The sequence below is a fragment of the Scyliorhinus torazame genome, unplaced genomic scaffold (assembly GCF_047496885.1).
Source record: "Scyliorhinus torazame isolate Kashiwa2021f unplaced genomic scaffold, sScyTor2.1 scaffold_522, whole genome shotgun sequence".
Taxonomy (NCBI): Eukaryota; Metazoa; Chordata; class Chondrichthyes; order Carcharhiniformes; family Scyliorhinidae; genus Scyliorhinus; species Scyliorhinus torazame.
The window spans coordinates 93,355-113,129 of record NW_027308249.1 but is presented as its reverse complement, the minus strand read 5'-3'; the positions used below and the strand labels follow the sequence as shown (position 1 = coordinate 113,129).

Sequence of the window (19,775 nt, the reverse complement as noted above, 5' to 3'; positions counted from 1 at the left end):
GTTGGCTGTCTCCCAAGCACTAGATCCGGGGTCGCTTACCGAGCATTGCCAATTTAACCTTGTGGCGATCAAATGAGGACTCTCAAGTCGCGAACTTGCTTTGTGACTGTAAAGACGTCCGCGGTTGCAGTTCAAATAACCATAGTTTCAAACTCCATCTACCCTCCATTGCACTCAGCTTTCTTCTTTATTGTTAACAATTACTTGCCATTGTGGGTTTGATGGCCGACCCGATTTTTTGCATTAAGAGGAGAAAGTGATTGAGGAGTATGTGGAAATGAACCAAAATGGGAACGTCTCGCCGTCCGTGGTTTGGAAGTTATGAAAGGCGGTAGTGAGGGGGGAGGTCATATCATTCAAGACAAAGGTGGTTAGCGAGGCGCGTTAGGAAGGGCAGCGTGGATCGGGGAAATGTTGGCGGGCGTGGAATATATCTGATGCACACGGAAGCGGGACATGTAGTGAGGAGGAAGGAGTTGCAGGTGAAGTTTGATCTTCTATCGAAAGGGAGGGCGGTTCAGCAATGGTGGCCCGCAAGGGATTGGCTATGAGTATGGTGAGCAAGCCATTGGATTGCTGACGGGTCATTTCCATCGGCAGGCAGCAGCGAGGGAGGTGGGAGGGAGTATTTCTGCATCTGAATGTGAACTGGTTCGTGGATTTAGAAGAATGTTGAGAATATTTTTGTGGCATTTGGGCACTTTGGATCTGAAGCGAGGGGAGTATCGAACTTATATTTGATAATAAATGTAAACTCCTCCCTTTAGTTGATGCGGAGTGGAAACGTTAACTCCGTTTCTCTCTCCACTGATGATGCCAGACCGGCTGAGTTTTCCCTGAAGTTTCTGTTTTTGTGTGTTGAAATTTAATGGATTTGCTTTAACCCATATGTTTCTGGACCCTGAGGATAATTCCTGCATTTTCAGAATCCAGCACTAACTCCAGTTTGTATTGTGATTTCTTTCGGTGCATTATCGCCCTGTCAACAAATACAGAAAGAAAATGCACCGAGTCCAACAGCAAATTGCGAATTTAAATCAAATCAAATGACATTTCCTAATTCAACAAAGTGGTGCTATCAAAGCTTTCCTATAGCAACCTTAACAAAGCTATTGGCTCATCTCGGGTTTGGGTTTCGTCAGGTTCTGAATGAAAGAATATTTATTGTGAACTCAATAATTTTCAGAATTGAATGATGTGTTTCTGCCTACTCCTACCGAATAAAAAAATACCTTCCGCGTCAAATGACACCGAAGCAGCTTTTGAGCTCGTGTAGTCGTGGCCGAGTGGTTAAGGCGATGGACTAGAAATCCATTGGGGTCTCCCCGCGCAGGTTCGAACCCTGCCGACTACGTATGTTCTTTTTCGCATTCAGGTTCAAGTTTCACCACGTTCTTTGGAACGAATGGTGTCTGATGCGAAATGGTATCCCACACTTTGCAAAAAGACCAGTTGTTTTTCCCAACAGAGTGCGCTCTATTTGAAAAGTCGGGACACAGTTTAACATGTGTTATTATTCAGTGATTGGAAAAGTTCACAACGCTTTCTGGATAAGAATTATACAATGGAACATATGCCATTAATTAGTGAACGGAGATGTACAGGCAGCTTGCTGATGAAGAGTTAGGCCATGGGCAAGCGTTATTGACTAGGGAGGGGAGAAGTAAAAGCCTGAATCATGCGAGCAACTATTCCAATTTTCGATTTTGTCCAGGGAATGGCTATGGTGAATGCAGAAAAGCTAGTGGTTCGAAACATACCTGTTGGACGTTAACCTGGTGCTGTCAGACATCGTACTGTGCTCACCACAGTCCAACACCGGCATCTCTAAATCATGGCTATTTCCAAACTAAGACAATGTGAATGATTTTTGGATAGTGTATATCGCAAATTGATTGTAGATGGTTGAATAAATACTAGAAACTAAGAGGGAACAAGCATGGAGAGAAATAAGCCTCACTCACCCGTCAGTCAGGAATGTTGGCTGTCTCCCATGCACGAGATCCGGGTTCGCTTACCGAGCATTGCCAATTTAACCTTGTGGCGATCAAATGAGGACTCTCAAGTCGCGAACGTCCGCGGGTGCAATTCAAATAACCATAGTTTCAAACTCCATCTACCTTCCATTGAACTCAGGTTTCTTCTTTATTGTTAACAATTACTTGCCATTGTGGGTTTGATGGCAGACCCAATTTTTTGCATTAAGAGGAGAAAGTGATTGAGGAGTATGTGGAAATGAACCAAAATGGGAACGTCTCGCCGTCCGTGGTTTGGAAGGTATGGAAGGCGGTAGTGAGGGGGGAGGTCATTTCATTCAAGACAAAGGTGGTTAGCGAGGCGCGTTAGGAATGGCAGCGTGGATCAGGGAGATGTTGGCGGGCGATGGAATATATCTGATGCACACGGAAGCGGCATATTTAGTGAGGAGGAAGGAGTTGCAGGTGAAGTTTGATCTTCTATCGAAAGGGAGGGCTGTTCAGCAATGGAGGCCCGCAAGGGATTGGCTATGAGTATGGTGAACAAGCCATTGGATGGCTGGCTGGTCATTTCCATCGGCAGGCAGCAGCGATGGAGGTGGAAGGGAATATTTCTGCATCTGAATGTGAACTGGTTCGTGGATTTAGAAGAATGTTGATAATATTTTTGTGACATTTGGGCATTTTGGATCTGAAGCGCGGGGAGTATCGAACTTATATTTGATAATAAATGTAAAATCCTCCCTTTAGTTGATGCGGAGTGGAAACGTTAACTCCGTTTCTCTCTCCACTGATGATGCCAGACCGGCTGTGTTTCCCCTGAAGTTTCTGTTTTTGTGAGTTGAAATCTAATGGATTTGCTTTAACCCAGATGTTTCTGGACCCTGAGGATAATTCCTGCATTTTCAGAATCCAGCACTAACTCCAGTTTGTATTGTGATTTCTGTCGGTGCATTATCGCCCTGTCAACAAATACAGAAAGAAAATGCACAGAGTCCAACAGCAAATTGCGAATTTAAATCAAATCAAATGGCATTTCCTAATTCAACAAAGCGGTGCTATCAAAACATTCTTATAGCAACCTTAACAAAGCTATTGGCTCATCTCGGGTTTGGATTTCGTCAGGTTCTGAATGAAAGAATACTTATTATGAACACAATAATGTTCAGAATTGTATTATGTGTGTCTGCTGCTCCTCCCGAATAAAAAAATACCTTCCGCGTCAAATCACCGAAGCAGCTTTTGCCCTCATGTAGTCGTGGTCGAGTGGTTAAGGCGATGGAGTAGAAATCCATTGGGGTCTCCCCGCGCAGGTTCGAACCCTGCCGATTACGTTTTCCCTTTTTCTCATTCAGGTTCAAGTTTCACCACGTTCTTTGGAACGAATGGTGTCTGATGCGAAATGGTATCCCACACTTTGCAAAAAGACGAGTTGTTTTTCCCAACAGAGTGCGCTCTATTTGAAAAGTCGGGACACAGTTCAACATGTGTTATTATTCAGTGATTGGAAAAGTACACAGCGCTTTCTGGATAAGAATTTTACAATGGAACATATGCTATTAATGAGTGAACGGAGATGTACATTCAGCTTGCTGATGAAGACTTCGGCCATGGGCAAGCGTTATTGACCAGGGAGGGGAGAAGTAAAATGCCTGAATCATGCGAGGAACAATTCAAATTTTCAATTTTGTCCAGGGATTGGCTATGGTGAATGCAGAAAAGCCAGTGTTTCGAAACAAACCTGTTGGACATTAACCTGGTGTTGGAAGACATCTTACTGTGCTCACCACAGTCCAACACCGGCATCTCCAAATCATGACTATCTCAAACCTAAGACAATGTGAATGCTTTTTGGATAGTGTATATCACAAATATATTGTAGGTGGTTGAATAAATACTAGAAATTAAGAGGGAACAAGTCAAGACCAGCATGGAGAGAAATAATCCTCACTCACCCGTCAGTCAGGAATATTGGCTGTCTCCCAAGCACTGGATCCGGGTTCTGTTACCGAGCATCGCCAATTTAACCTTAGGGCGATCAAATGAGGACTCTCAAGTCGCGAACGTTGCTTTGTTACTCTAAAGACGTCCGTGGGTGCAATTCAAATAACCATAGTTTCAAACTCCACCTACCTTCCATTGAACTCAGGCTTCTTCTTTATTGTTCACAATGAGTTGCCATTGTGGGTTTGATGGCAGACCCGATTTTTTGCATTAAGATGGGGAAAGTGATTGAGGAGTATGTGGAAATGAACCAAAATGGGAACGTCTCGCCGTCCGTGGTTTGCAAGGTATGGAAGGCGGGAGTGAGGGGAGGTAATTTCATTCAAGGCAAAGGTAGGTAGCGAGGCGCGGGAGGGAGGGCAGCGTTGATCGGGGAGATGTTGGCGGGCGATGGAATATATCTGATGCACACGGAAGAGGGACATGTAGTGAGGAGGAAGGAGTTGCCGGTGAAGTTTGATCTTCTATCGAAAGGGAGGGCGGTTCAGCAATGGAGGCCCGCAAGGGATTGGCTATGAATATGGTGAGAAAGCCATTGGATTGCTGGCGGGTCATTTCCATCGGCAGGCAGCAGCGAGGGAGGTGGGAGGGAGTATTTCTGCATCTGAATGTGAACTGGTTCGTTGATTTAGAAGAATGTTCAGAATATTTTTGTGACATTTGGGCATTTTTGATCTGAAGCGAGGGGAGTATCGAACTGATATTTGATAATAAATGTAAAATCCTCTCTTTAGTTGATGCGGAGTGGAAACGTTAACTCCGTTTCTCTCTCCACTGATGATGCCAGACCGGCTGAGTTTTCCCTGAAGTTTCTGTTTTTGTGTGTTGAAATTTAATGGATTTGCTTGAACACATATGTTTCTGGACCCTGAGGATAAGACCTGCATTTTCAGAATCCAGCACTAACTCCAGTTTGTATTTTGATTTCTGTCGGTGCATTATCGCCCTGTCAACAAATAATGAAAGACAATGCACAGAGTCCAACAGCAAATTGCGATTTTAAATCAAATCAAATGGCATTTCCTAATTCAACAAAGCGGTGCGATCAAAACTTTCCTATAGCAACCTTAACAAAGCTATTGGCTCATCTCGGGTTTGGATTTCGTCAGGTTCTGAATGAAAGAATATTTATTGCGAACTCAATAATGTTGAGAATTGTATTATGTGTGTCTGCCTGCTACTACCGAATAAAAAAATACCTTTCGCGTCAAATCACCGAACAGCATCCGATCTCGTGTAGTCGTGGCCGAGTGGTTAAGGCAATGGACTAGAAATCCATTGGGGTTTCCACGCGCAGGTTCGAACCCTGCCGACTACGTATGTTCTTTTTCGCATTCATGTTCAAGTTTCACCACGTTCTTTGGAACGAATGGTGTCTGATGCGAAATGGTATCCCACACTTTGCAAACAGACGAGTTGTTTTTCCCAACAGAGTGCGCTCTATTTGAAAAGTCGGGACACAGTTCAACATGTGTTATTATTCAGTGATTGGAAAAGTTCACAACGCTTTCTGGATAAGAATTATACAATGGAACATATGCCATTAATTAGTAAACGAAGATGTACATTCAGCTTGCTGATGAAGAGTTAGGCCATGGGCAAGCGTTATTGACTCGGGAGGGGAGAAGTAAAAGCCTGAATCATGCGAGCAACTATTCCAATTTTCGATTTTGTCCAGGGAATGGCTATGGTGAATGCAGAAAAGCTAGTGGTTCGAAACATACCTGTTGGACGTTAACCTGGTGTTGTAAGACACCGTACTGTGCTCACCACAGTCCAACACCGGCATCTCTAAATCATGGCTATCTCCAAACTAAGACAATGTGAATGATTTTTGGATAGTGTATATCGCAAATTGATTGTAGATGGTTGAATAAATACTAGAAACTAAGAGGGAACAAGCATGGAGAGAAATAAGCCTCACTCACCCGTCAGTCAGGAATGTTGGCTGTCTCCCAAGCACGAGATCCGGGTTCGCGAACCGAGCATTGCCAATTTAACCTTGTGGCGATCAAATAAGGACTCTCAAGTCGCGAACGTCCGCGGGTGCAATTCAAATAACCATAGTTTCAAACTCCATCTACCTTCCATTGAACTCAGGTTTCTTCTTTATTGTTAACAATTACTTGCCATTGTGGGTTTGATGGCCGACCCGATTTTTTGCATTAAGAGGAGAAAGTGATTGAGGAGTATGTGGAAATGAACCAAAATGGGAACGTCTCGCCGTCCGTGGTTTGGAAGGTATGGAAGGCGGTAGTGAGGGGGGAGGTCATTTCATTCAAGACAAAGGTGGTTAGCGAGGCGCGTTAGGAATGGCAACGTGGATCAGGGAGATGTTGGCGGGCAATGGAATATATCTGATGCACACGGAAGCGGCACATTTAGTGAGGAGGAAGGAGTTGCAGGTGAAGTTTGATCTTCTATCGAAAGGGAGGGCGGTTCAGCAATGGAGGCCCGCAAGGGATTGGCTATGAGTATGGTGAACAAGCCATTGGATGGCTGGCTGGTCATTTCCATCGGCAGGCAGCAGCGATGGAGGTGGAAGGGAGTATTTCTGCATCTGAATGTGAACTGGTTCGTGGATTTAGAAGAATGTTGATAATATTTTTGTGACATTTGGGCATTTTGGATCTGAAGCGCGGGGAGTATCGAACTTATATTTGATAATAAATGTAAAATCCTCCCTTTAGTTGATGCGGAGCGGAAACGTTAACTCCGTTTCTCACTCCACTGATGATGCCAGACCGGCTGAGTTACCCCTGAAGTTTCTGTTTTTGTGAGTTGAAATCTAATGGATTTGCTTTAACCCAGATGTTTCTGGACCCTGAGGATAATTCCTGCATTTTCAGAATCCAGCACTAACTCCAGTTTGTATTGTGATTTCTGTCGGTGCATTATCGCCCTGTCAACAAATACAGAAAGAAAATGCACAGAGTCCAACAGGAAATTGCGAATTTAAATCAAATCAAATGGCATTTCCTAATTAAACAAAGCGGTGCTATCAAAACATTCTTATAGCAACCTTAACAAAGCTATTGGCTCATCTCGGGTTTGGATTTCGTCAGGTTCTGAATGAAAGAATACTTATTATGAACACAATAATGTTCAGAATTGTATTATGTGTGCCTGCCTGCTCCTGCCGAATAAAAAAATACCTTCCGCGTCAAATCACCGAAGCAGCTTTTACGCTCATGTAGTCGTGGCCGAGTGGTTAAGGCGATGGAGTAGAAATCCATTGGGGTCTGCCCGCGCAGCTTCGAACGCTGCCGACTACGTATGTTCTTTTTCGCATTCAGGTTCAAGTTTCACCATGTTCTTTGGAACGAATGGTGTCTGATGCGAAATGGTATCCCACACTTTGCAAAAAGACGAGTTGTTTTTCCCAACAGAGTGCGCTCTATTTGAAAAGTCGGGACACAGTTCAACATGTGTTAAAATTCAGTGATTGGAAAAGTTCACAGCGCTATCTGGATAAGAATTTTACAATGGAACATATGCTATTAATTAGTGAACGGAGATGTACATTCAGCTTTCTGATGAAGACTTAGGCCATGGGCAAGCGTTGTTGACCAGGGAGGGGAGAAGTAAAATGCCTGAATCATGCGAGCAACAATTCCAATTTTCGATTTTGTCCAGGGATTGGCTATGGTGAATGCAGAAAAGCTAGTGTTTCGAAACATACCTGTTGGACGTTAACCTGGTGTTGTAAGACATCGTACTGTGCTCACCACAGTCCAACACCGGCATCTCCAAATCATGGCTATCTCCAAACTAAGACAATGTGAATGCTTTTTGGATAGTGTATATCGCAAATATATTGTAGATTGTTGAATAAATACTAGAAATTAAGAGGGAACAAGTCAAGACCAGCATGGAGAGAAATAATCCTCACTCACCCGTCAGTCAGGAATATTGGCTGTCTCCCAAGCACTGGATCCGGGTTCTGTTACCGAGCATTGCCAATTTAACCTTGTGGCGATCAAATGAGGACTCTCAAGTCGCGAACGTTGCTTTGTGACTCTAAAGACGTCCGTGGGTGCAATTCAAATAACCATAGTTTCAAACTCCACCTAACTTCCATTGAACTCAGGCTTCTTCTTTATTGTTCACAATGACTTGCCATTGTGGGTTTGATGGCAGACTCGATTTTATGCAATAAGATGGGGAAAGTGATTGAGGAGTATGTGGAAATGAACCAAAATGGGAACGTCTCGCCGTCCGTGGTTTGCAAGGTATGGAAGGCGGGAGTGAGGGGAGGTAATTTCATTCAAGGCAAAGGTAGGTAGCGAGGCGCGGGAGGGAGGGCAGCGTTGATCGGGGAGATGTTGGCGGGCGATGGAATATATCTGATGCACACGGAAGAGGGACATGTAGTGAGGAGGAAGGAGTTGCCGGTGAAGTTTGATCTTCTATCGAAAGGGAGGGCGGTTCCGCAATGGAGGCCCGCAAGGGATTGGCTGTGAATATGGTGAGAAAGCCATTGGATTGCTGGCGGGTCATTTCCATCGGCAGGCAGCAGCGAGGGAGGTGGGAGGGAGTATTTCTGCATCTGAATGTGAACTGGTTCGTGGATTTAGAAGAATGTTCAGAATATTTTTGTGACATTTGGGCATTTTTGATCTGAAGCGAGGGGAGTATCGAACTGATATTTGATAATAAATGTAAAATCCTCTCTTTAGTTGATGCGGAGTGGAAACGTTAACTCCGTTTCTCTCTCCACTGATGATGCCAGACCGGCTGAGTTTTGCCTGAAGTTTCTGTTTTTGTGTGTTGAAATTTAATGGATTTGCTTGAACACATATGTTTCTGGACCCTGAGGATAAGACCTGCATTTTCAGAATCCAGCACTAACTCCAGTTTGTATTTTGATTTCTGTCGGTGCATTATCGCCCTGTCAACAAATAATGAAAGACAATGCACAGAGTCCAACAGCAAATTGCGATTTTAAATCAAATCAAATGGCATTTCCTAATTCAACAAAGCGGTGCTATCAAAACTTTCCTATAGCAACCTTAACAAAGCTATTGGCTCATCTCGGGTTTGGATTTCGTCAGGTTCTGAATGAAAGAATATTTATTGCGAACTCAATAATGTTGAGAATTGTATTATGTGTGTCTGCCTGCTACTACCGAATAAAAAAATACCTTCCGCGTCAAATCACCGAACAGCATCTGCTCTCGTGTAGTCGTGGCCGAGTGGTTAAGGCGATGGACTAGAAATCCATTGGGGTCTCCCCGCGCAGGTTCGAACCCTGCCGACTACGTATGTTCTTTTTCGCATTCAGGTTCAAGTTTTACCACGTTCTTTGGAACGAATGGTGTCTGATGCGAAATGGTATCCCACACTTTGCAAACAGACGAGTTGTTTTTCCCAACAGAGTGCGCTCTATTTGAAATGTCGGGACACAGTTCAACATGTGTTATTATTCAGTGATTGGAAAAGTTCACAACGCTTTCTGGATAAGAATTATACAATGGAACATATGCCATTAATTAGTGAACGGAGATGTACATTCAGCTTGCTGATGAAGAGTTAGGCCATGGGCAAGCGTTATTGACTAGGGAGGGGAGAAGTAAAAGCCTGAATCATGCGAGCAACTATTCCAATTTTCGATTTTGTCCAGGGAATGGCTATGGTGAATGCAGAAAAGCTAGTGGTTCGAAACATACCTGTTGGACGTTAACCTGGTGTTGTAAGACACCGTACTGTGCTCACCACAGTCCAACACCGGCATCTCTAAATCATGGCTATCTCCAAACTAAGACAATGTGAATGATTTTTGGATAGTGTATATCGCAAATTGATTGTAGATGGTTGAATAAATACTAGAAACTAAGAGGGAACAAGCATGGAGAGAAATAAGCCTCACTCACCCGTCAGTCAGGAATGTTGGCTGTCTCCCAAGCACGAGATCCGGGTTCGCTTACCGAGCATTGCCAATTTAACCTTGTGGCGATCAAATAAGGACTCTCAAGTCGCGAACGTCCGCGGGTGCAATTCAAATAACCATAGTTTCAAACTCCATCTACCTTCCATTGAACTCAGGTTTCTTCTTTATTGTTAACAATTACTTGCCATTGTGGGTTTGATGGCAGACCCAATTTTTTGCATTAAGAGGAGAAAGTGATTGAGGAGTATGTGGAAATGAACCAAAATGGGAACGTCTCGCCGTCCGTGGTTTGGAAGGTATGGAAGGCGGTAGTGAGGGGGGAGGTCATTTCATTCAAGACAAAGGTGGTTAGCGAGGCGCGTTAGGAATGGCAGCGTGGATCAGGGAGATGTTGGCGGGCAATGGAATATATCTGATGCACACGGAAGCGGCACATTTAGTGAGGAGGAAGGAGTTGCAGGTGAAGTTTGATCTTCTATCGAAAGGGAGGGCGGTTCAGCAATGGAGGCCCGCAAGGGATTGGCTATGAGTATGGTGAACAAGCCATTGGATGGCTGGCTGGTCATTTCCATCGGCAGGCAGCAGCGATGGAGGTGGAAGGGAGTATTTCTGCATCTGAATGTGAACTGGTTCGTGGATTTAGAAGAATGTTGATAATATTTTTGTGACATTTGGGCATTTTGGATCTGAAGCGCGGGGAGTATCGAACTTATATTTGATAATAAATGTAAAATCCTCCCTTTAGTTGATGCGGAGCGGAAACGTTAACTCCGTTTCTCTCTCCACTGATGATGCCAGACCGGCTGAGTTTCCCCTGAAGTTTCTGTTTTTGTGAGTTGAAATCTAATGGATTTGCTTTAACCCAGATGTTTCTGGACCCTGAGGATAATTCCTGCATTTTCAGAATCCAGCACTAACTCCAGTTTGTATTGTGATTTCTGTCGGTGCATTATCGCCCTGTCAACAAATACAGAAAGAAAATGCACAGAGTCCAACAGGAAATTGCGAATTTAAATCAAATCAAATGGCATTTCCTAATTAAACAAAGCGGTGCTATCAAAACATTCTTATAGCAACCTTAACAAAGCTATTGGCTCATCTCGGGTTTGGATTTCGTCAGGTTCTGAATGAAAGAATACTTATTATGAACACAATAATGTTCAGAATTGTATTATGTGTGTCTGCCTGCTCCTCCCGAATAAAAAAATACCTTCCGCGTCAAATCACCGAAGCAGCTTTTACGCTCATGTAGTCGTGGCCGAGTGGTTAAGGCGATGGAGTAGAAATCCATTGGGGTCTGCCCGCGCAGCTTCGAACGCTGCCGACTACGTATGTTCTTTTTCGCATTCAGGTTCAAGTTTCACCATGTTCTTTGGAACGAATGGTGTCTGATGCGAAATGGTATCCCACACTTTGCAAAAAGACGAGTTGTTTTTCCCAACAGAGTGCGCTCTATTTGAAAAGTCGGGACACAGTTCAACATGTGTTAAAATTCAGTGATTGGAAAAGTTCACAGCGCTATCTGGATAAGAATTTTACAATGGAACATATGCTATTAATTAGTGAACGGAGATGTACATTCAGCTTTCTGATGAAGACTTAGGCCATGGGCAAGCGTTGTTGACCAGGGAGGGGAGAAGTAAAATGCCTGAATCATGCGAGCAACAATTCCAATTTTCGATTTTGTCCAGGGATTGGCTATGGTGAATGCAGAAAAGCTAGTGTTTCGAAACATACCTGTTGGACGTTAACCTGGTGTTGTAAGACATCGTACTGTGCTCACCACAGTCCAACACCGGCATCTCCAAATCATGGCTATCTCCAAACTAAGACAATGTGAATGCTTTTTGGATAGTGTATATCGCAAATATATTGTAGATTGTTGAATAAATACTAGAAATTAAGAGGGAACAAGTCAAGACCAGCATGGAGAGAAATAATCCTCACTCACCCGTCAGTCAGGAATATTGGCTGTCTCCCAAGCACTGGATCCGGGTTCTGTTACCGAGCATTGCCAATTTAACCTTGTGGCGATCAAATGAGGACTCTCAAGTCGCGAACGTTGCTTTGTGACTCTAAAGACGTCCGTGGGTGCAATTCAAATAACCATAGTTTCAAACTCCACCTACCTTCCATTGAACTCAGGCTTCTTCTTTATTGTTCACAATGACTTGCCATTGTGGGTTTGATGGCAGACTCGATTTTATGCAATAAGATGGGGAAAGTGATTGAGGAGTATGTGGAAATGAACCAAAATGGGAACGTCTCGCCGTCCGTGGTTTGCAAGGTATGGAAGGCGGGAGTGAGGGGAGGTAATTTCATTCAAGGCAAAGGTAGGTAGCGAGGCGCGGGAGGGAGGGCAGCGTTGATCGGGGAGATGTTGGCGGGCGATGGAATATATCTGATGCACACGGAAGAGGGACATGTAGTGAGGAGGAAGGAGTTGCCGGTGAAGTTTGATCTTCTATCGAAAGGGAGGGCGGTTCCGCAATGGAGGCCCGCAAGGGATTGGCTGTGAATATGGTGAGAAAGCCATTGGATTGCTGGCGGGTCATTTCCATCGGCAGGCAGCAGCGAGGGAGGTGGGAGGGAGTATTTCTGCATCTGAATGTGAACTGGTTCGTGGATTTAGAAGAATGTTCAGAATATTTTTGAGACATTTGGGCATTTTTGATCTGAAGCGAGGGGAGTATCGAACTGATATTTGATAATAAATGTAAAATCCTCTCTTTAGTTGATGCGGAGTGGAAACGTTAACTCCGTTTCTCTCTCCACTGATGATGCCAGACCGGCTGAGTTTTGCCTGAAGTTTCTGTTTTTGTGTGTTGAAATTTAATGGATTTGCTTGAACACATATGTTTCTGGACCCTGAGGATAAGACCTGCATTTTCAGAATCCAGCACTAACTCCAGTTTGTATTTTGATTTCTGTCGGTGCATTATCGCCCTGTCAACAAATAATGAAAGACAATGCACAGAGTCCAACAGCAAATTGCGATTTTAAATCAAATCAAATGGCATTTCCTAATTCAACAAAGCGGTGCTATCAAAACTTTCCTATAGCAACCTTAACAAAGCTATTGGCTCATCTCGGGTTTGGATTTCGTCAGGTTCTGAATGAAAGAATATTTATTGCGAACTCAATAATGTTGAGAATTGTATTGTGTGTGTCTGCCTGCTACTACCGAATAAAAAAATACCTTCCGCGTCAAATCACCGAACAGCATCTGCTCTCGTGTAGTCGTGGCCGAGTGGTTAAGGCGATGGGCTAGAAATCCATTGGGGTCTCCCCGCGCAGGTTCGAACCCTGCCGACTACGTATGTTCTTTTTCGCATTCAGGTTCAAGTTTTACCACGTTCTTTGGAACGAATGGTGTCTGATGCGAAATGGTATCCCACACTTTGCAAACAGACGAGTTGTTTTTCCCAACAGAGTGCGCTCTATTTGAAATGTCGGGACACAGTTCAACATGTGTTATTATTCAGTGATTGGAAAAGTTCACAACGCTTTCTGGATAAGAATTATACAATGGAACATATGCCATTAATTAGTGAACGGAGATGTACATTCAGCTTGCTGATGAAGAGTTAGGCCATGGGCAAGCGTTATTGACGAGGGAGGGGAGAAGTAAAAGCCTGAATCATGCGAGCAACTATTCCAATTTTCGATTTTGTCCAGGGAATGGCTATGGTGAATGCAGAAAAGCTAGTGGTTCGAAACATACCTGTTGGACGTTAACCTGGTGTTGTAAGACACCGTACTGTGCTCACCACAGTCCAACACCGGCATCTCTAAATCATGGCTATCTCCAAACTAAGACAATGTGAATGATTTTTGGATAGTGTATATCGCAAATTGATTGTAGATGGTTGAATAAATACTAGAAACTAAGAGGGAACAAGCATGGAGAGAAATAAGCCTCACTCACCCGTCAGTCAGGAATGTTGGCTGTCTCCCAAGCACGAGATCCGGGTTCGCTTACCGAGCATTGCCAATTTAACCTTGTGGCGATCAAATAAGGACTCTCAAGTCGCGAACGTCCGCGGGTGCAATTCAAATAACCATAGTTTCAAACTCCATCTACCTTCCATTGAACTCAGGTTTCTTCTTTATTGTTAACAATTACTTGCCATTGTGGGTTTGATGGCAGACCCAATTTTTTGCATTAAGAGGAGAAAGTGATTGAGGAGTATGTGGAAATGAACCAAAATGGGAACGTCTCGCCGTCCGTGGTTTGGAAGGTATGGAAGGCGGTAGTGAGGGGGGAGGTCATTTCATTCAAGACAAAGGTGGTTAGCGAGGCGCGTTAGGAATGGCAGCGTGGATCAGGGAGATGTTGGCGGGCAATGGAATATATCTGATGCACACGGAAGCGGCACATTTAGTGAGGAGGAAGGAGTTGCAGGTGAAGTTTGATCTTCTATCGAAAGGGAGGGCGGTTCAGCAATGGAGGCCCGCAAGGGATTGGCTATGAGTATGGTGAACAAGCCATTGGATGGCTGGCTGGTCATTTCCATCGGCAGGCAGCAGCGATGGAGGTGGAAGGGAGTATTTCTGCATCTGAATGTGAACAGGTTCGTGGATTTAGAAGAATGTTGATAATATTTTTGTGACATTTGGGCATTTTGGATCTGAAGCGCGGGGAGTATCGAACTTATATTTGATAATAAATGTAAAATCCTCCCTTTAGTTGATGCGGAGTGGAAACGTTAACTCCGTTTCTCTCTCCACTGATGATGCCAGACCGGCTGAGTTTCCCCTGAAGTTTCTGTTTTTGTGAGTTGAAATCTAATGGATTTGCTTTAACCCAGATGTTTCTGGACCCTGAGGATAATTCCTGCATTTTCAGAATCCAGCACTAACTCCAGTTTGTATTGTGATTTCTGTCGGTGCATTATCGCCCTGTCAACAAATACAGAAAGAAAATGCACAGAGTCCAACAGGAAATTGCGAATTTAAATCAAATCAAATGGCATTTCCTAATTAAACAAAGCGGTGCTATCAAAACATTCTTATAGCAACCTTAACAAAGCTATTGGCTCATCTCGGGTTTGGATTTCGTCAGGTTCTGAATGAAAGAATACTTATTATGAACACAATAATGTTCAGAATTGTATTATGTGTGCCTGCCTGCTCCTGCAGAATAAAAAAATACCTTCCGCGTCAAATCACCGAAGCAGCTTTTACGCTCATGTAGTCGTGGCCGAGTGGTTAAGGCGATGGAGTAGAAATCCATTGGGGTCTGCCCGCGCAGCTTCGAACCCTGCCGACTACGTATGTTCTTTTTCGCATTCAGGTTCATGTTTCACCATGTTCTTTGGAACGAATGGTGTCTGATGCGAAATGGTATCCCACACTTTGCAAAAAGACGAGTTGTTTTTCCCAACAGAGTGCGCTCTATTTGAAAAGTCGGGACACAGTTCAACATGTGTTAAAATTCAGTGATTGGAAAAGTTCACAGCGCTATCTGGATAAGAATTTTACAACGGAACATATGCTATTAATTAGTGAACGGAGATGTACATTCAGCTTTCTGATGAAGACTTAGGCCATGGGCAAGCGTTGTTGACCAGGGAGGGGAGAAGTAAAATGCCTGAATCATGCGAGCAACAATTCAAATTTTCGATTTTGTCCAGGGATTGGCTATGGTGAATGCAGAAAAGCTAGTGTTTCGAAACATACCTGTTGGACGTTAACCTGGTGTTGTAAGACATCGTACTGTGCTCACCACAGTCCAACACCGGCATCTCCAAATCATGGCTATCTCCAAACTAAGACAATGTGAATGCTTTTTGGATAGTGTATATCGGAAATATATTGTAGATTGTTGAATAAATACTAGAAACTAAGAGGGAACAAGTCAAGACCAGCATGGAGAGAAATAATCGTCACGCACCCGTCAGTCAGGAATGTTGGCTATCTCCCAAGCACTCGATCCGGGGTCGCTTACCGAGCATTGCCAATTTAACCTTGTGGCGATCAAATGAGGACTCTCAAGTCGCGAACGTTGCTTTGTGACTCTAAAGACGTCATTGGGTGCAATTCAAATAACCATAGTTTCAAACTCCATCTACCCTCCATTGCACTCAGGTTTCTTCTTTATTGTTAACAATTACTTGCCATTGTGGGTTTGATGGCCGACCCGATTTTTTGCATTAAGAGGAGAAAGTGATTGAGGAGTATGCGGAAATGAACCAAAATGGGAACGTCTCGCCGTCCGTGGTTTGAACGTTGTGGAAGGCGGTCGTGAGGGGGGAGGTCATATCATTCAAGACAAAGGTGGTTAGCGAGGCGCGTTAGGAAGGGCAGCGTGGATCGGGGAAATGTTGGTGGGCGTGGAATATATCTGATGCACACGGAAGCGGGACATGTAGTGAGGAGGAAGGAGTTGCCGGTGAAGTTTGATCTTCTATCGGAAAAGAGGGCGGTTCAGCAATGGAGGCCCGCAAGGAATTGGCGATGAATATGGCGAGAAAGCCATTGGATTGCTGGCGGGTCATTTCCATCGGCAGGCAGCAGCGAGGGAGGTGGGAGGGAGTATTTCTTCATCTGAATGTGAACTGGTTCGTGGATTTAGAAGAATGTTGAGAATATTTTTGTGAAATTTGGGCATTTTGGGTCTGAAGCGCGGTGAGCATCGAACTGATATTTGATAATAAATGTAAAATCCTCCCTTTAGTTGATGCGGAGTGGAAACGTTAACTCCGTTTCTCTCTCCACTGATGATGCCAGACCGGCTGAGTGTTCCCTGAAGTTTCTGTTTTTGTGTGTTGATATTTAATGGATTTGATTTAACCCAGATGTTTCTGGACCCTGTGGATAATTCCTGCATTTTCAGAATCCAGCAGTAACTCTAGTTTGTATTGTGATTTCTGTCGGTGCATTATCGCCCTGTCAACAAATACAGAAAGTAAATGCACAGAGTCCAACAGCAAATTGCGAATTTAAATCAAATCAAATGGCATTTCCTAATTCAACAAAGCGGTGCTATCAAAACTTTCCGATAGCAACTTTAACAACGCTATTGGCTCATCTCGAGTTTGGATTTCGTCAGGTTCTGAATGAAAGAATACTTATTATGAACACAATAATGTTCAGAATTGTATTATGTGTGTCTGCCTGATCCTCCCGAAAAAAAAATACCTTCCGCGGCAAATCACCGAAGCAGCTTTTGTGCTCATGTAGTCGTGGCCGAGTGGTTAAGGCGATGGACTAGAAATCCATTGGGGTCTCCCCGCACAGGTTCGAACCCTGCCGATTACGTATGCTCTTTTTCTCATTCAGGTTCAAGTTTCACCACGTTCTTTGGAACGAATGGTGTCTGATGCGAAATGGTATCCCGCACTTTGCAAAAAGACGAGTTGTTTTTCCCAAAAGAGTGCGCTCTATTTGAAAAGTCGGGACACAGTTCAACATGTGTTATTATTCAGTGATTGGAAAAGTACACAGCGCTTTCTGGATAAGAATTTTACAATGGAACCTATGCTATTAATTAGTGAACGGAGATGTACATTCAGCTTTCTGATGAAGACTTAGGCCATGGGCAAGCGTTGTTGACCAGGGAGGGGAGAAGTAAAATGCCTGAATCATGCGAGCAACAATTCCAATTTTCGATTTTGTCCAGGGATTGGCTATGGTGAATGCAGAAAAGCTAGTGTTTCGAAACATACCTGTTGGACGTTAACCTGGTGTTGTAAGACATCGTACTGTGCTCACCACAGTCCAACACCGGCATCTCCAAATCATGGCTATCTCCAAACTAAGACAATGTGAATGCTATTTGGATAGTGTATATCGCAAATATATTGTAGATTGTTGAATAAATACTAGAAACTAAGAGGGAACAAGTCAAGACCAGCATGGAGAGAAATAATCGTCACTCACCCGTCAGTCAGGAATGTTGGCTATCTCCCAAGCACTCGATCCGGGGTCGCTTACCGAGCATTGCCAATTTAACCTTGTGGCGATGAAATGAGGACTCTCAAGTCGCGAACGTTGCTTTGTGACTCTAAAGACGTCCGTGGGTGCAATTCAAATAACCATAGTTTCAAACTCCATCTACCCTCCATTGCACTCAGGTTTCTTCTTTATTGTTAACAATGACTTGCCATTGTGGGTTTGATGGCCGACCCGATTTTTTGCATTAAGAGGAGAAAGTGATTGAGGAGTATGCGGAAATGAACCAAAATGGGAACGTCTCGCCGTCCGTGGTTTGCAAGGTATGGAAGGCGGGAGTGAGGGGAGGTAATTTCATTCAAGCAAAGGTCGGTAGCGAGGCGCGGGAGGGAGGGCAGCGTTGATCGGGGAAATGTTGGCGGGCGTGGAATATATCTGATGCACACGGAAGCGGGACATGTAGTGAGGAGGAAGGAGTTGCAGGTGAAGTTTGATCTTCTATCGAAAGGGAGGGCGGTTCAGCAATGGAGGCCCGCAAGGGATTGGCTATGAGTATGGTGAGCAAGCCATTGGATTGCTGACGGGTCATTTCCATCGGCAGGCAGCAGCGAGGGAGGTGGGAGGGAGTATTTCTGCATCTGAATGTGAACTGGTTCGTGGATTTAGAAGAATGTTGAGAATATTTTTGTGGCATTTGGGCACTTTGGATCTGAAGCGAGGGGAGTATCGAACTTATATTTGATAATAAATGTAAACTCCTCCCTTTAGTTGATGCGGAGTGGAAACGTTAACTCCGTTTCTCTCTCCACTGATGATGCCAGACCGGCTGAGTTTTCCCTGAAGTTTCTGTTTTTGTGTGTTGAAATTTAATGGATTTGCTTTAACCCATATGTTTCTGGACCCTGAGGATAATTCCTGCATTTTCAGAATCCAGCACTAACTCCAGTTTGTATTGTGATTTCTTTCGGTGCATTATCGCCCTGTCAAAAAATACAGAAAGAAAATGCACCGAGTCCAACAGCAAATTGCGAATTTAAATCAAATCAAATGACATTTCCTAATTCAACAAAGTGGTGCTATCAAAGCTTTCCTATAGCAACCTTAACAAAGCTATTGGCTCATCTCGGGTTTGGATTTCGTCAGGTTCTGAATGAAAGAATATTTATTGTGAACTCAATAATGTTCAGAATTGAATGATGTGTTTCTGCCTACTCCTGCCGAATAAAAAAATACCTTCCGCGTCAAATGACACCGAAGCAGCTTTTGAGCTCGTGTAGTCGTGGCCGAGTGGTTAAGGCGATGGACTAGAAATCCATTGGGGTGTCCCCGCGCTGGTTCGAACCCTGCCGACTACGTATGTTCTTTTTCTCATTCAGGTTCAAGTTTCACCACGTTCTTTGGAACGAATGGTGTCTGATGCGAAATGGTATTCCACACTTTGCAAAAAGACGAGTTGTTTTTTCCCAACAGCGTGCGCTCTATTTGAAAAGTCGGGACACAGTTCAACATGTGTTATTATTTAGTGATTGGAAAAGTACACAGCGCTATCTGGATAAGAATTTTACAATGGAACATATGCTATTAATTAGTGAACGGAGATGTACATTCAGCTTTCTGATGAAGACTTAGGCCATGGGCAAGCGTTGTTGACCAGGGAGGGGAGAAGTAAAATGCCTGAATCATGCGAGCAACAATTCCAATTTTCGATTTTGTCCAGGGATTGGCTATAGTGAATGCAGAAAAGCTAGTGTTTCGAAACATACCTGTTGGACGTTAACCTGGTGTTGTAAGACATCGTACTGTGCTCACCACAGTCCAACACCGGCATCCCTAAATCATGGCTATCTCCAAACTAAGACAATGCGAATGCTTTTTGGATAGTGTATATCGCAAATTGATTGTAGATGGTTGAATAAATACTAGAAACTAAGAGGGAACAAGTCAAGACCAGCATGGAGAGAAATAATCCTCACTCACCCGTCAGTCAGGAATGTTGGCTGTCTCCCAAG

At 43.9% G+C, this 19,775-nt stretch overlaps 10 non-coding genes across 10 annotated transcripts; all 10 read left to right on the top strand.

Annotated features, from left to right (window-relative positions):
- Positions 1 to 1,272: 1,272 nt before the first annotated feature.
- trnas-aga (transfer RNA serine (anticodon AGA)) lies at positions 1,273 to 1,354 on the top strand. Its single transcript has one exon. It is a non-coding gene; the product is annotated as a tRNA-Ser (tRNA).
- A 1,874-nt stretch (positions 1,355 to 3,228) lies between these two features.
- trnas-aga (transfer RNA serine (anticodon AGA)) lies at positions 3,229 to 3,310 on the top strand. The gene has a single exon. It is a non-coding gene; the product is annotated as a tRNA-Ser (tRNA).
- A 1,906-nt stretch (positions 3,311 to 5,216) lies between these two features.
- trnas-aga (transfer RNA serine (anticodon AGA)) lies at positions 5,217 to 5,298 on the top strand. Its single transcript has one exon. It is a non-coding gene; the product is annotated as a tRNA-Ser (tRNA).
- Positions 5,299 to 7,173: 1,875 nt separating this feature from the next.
- On the top strand, positions 7,174 to 7,255 carry trnas-aga (transfer RNA serine (anticodon AGA)). The gene has a single exon. It is a non-coding gene; the product is annotated as a tRNA-Ser (tRNA).
- Positions 7,256 to 9,161: 1,906 nt separating this feature from the next.
- On the top strand, positions 9,162 to 9,243 carry trnas-aga (transfer RNA serine (anticodon AGA)). Its single transcript has one exon. It is a non-coding gene; the product is annotated as a tRNA-Ser (tRNA).
- Positions 9,244 to 11,118: 1,875 nt separating this feature from the next.
- Positions 11,119 to 11,200, top strand: trnas-aga (transfer RNA serine (anticodon AGA)). The gene has a single exon. It is a non-coding gene; the product is annotated as a tRNA-Ser (tRNA).
- Positions 11,201 to 13,106: 1,906 nt separating this feature from the next.
- Positions 13,107 to 13,188, top strand: trnas-aga (transfer RNA serine (anticodon AGA)). The gene has a single exon. It is a non-coding gene; the product is annotated as a tRNA-Ser (tRNA).
- Positions 13,189 to 15,063: 1,875 nt separating this feature from the next.
- Positions 15,064 to 15,145, top strand: trnas-aga (transfer RNA serine (anticodon AGA)). Its single transcript has one exon. It is a non-coding gene; the product is annotated as a tRNA-Ser (tRNA).
- A 1,906-nt stretch (positions 15,146 to 17,051) lies between these two features.
- trnas-aga (transfer RNA serine (anticodon AGA)) lies at positions 17,052 to 17,133 on the top strand. The gene has a single exon. It is a non-coding gene; the product is annotated as a tRNA-Ser (tRNA).
- Positions 17,134 to 19,039: 1,906 nt separating this feature from the next.
- On the top strand, positions 19,040 to 19,121 carry trnas-aga (transfer RNA serine (anticodon AGA)). The gene has a single exon. It is a non-coding gene; the product is annotated as a tRNA-Ser (tRNA).
- Positions 19,122 to 19,775: the final 654 nt, after the last annotated feature.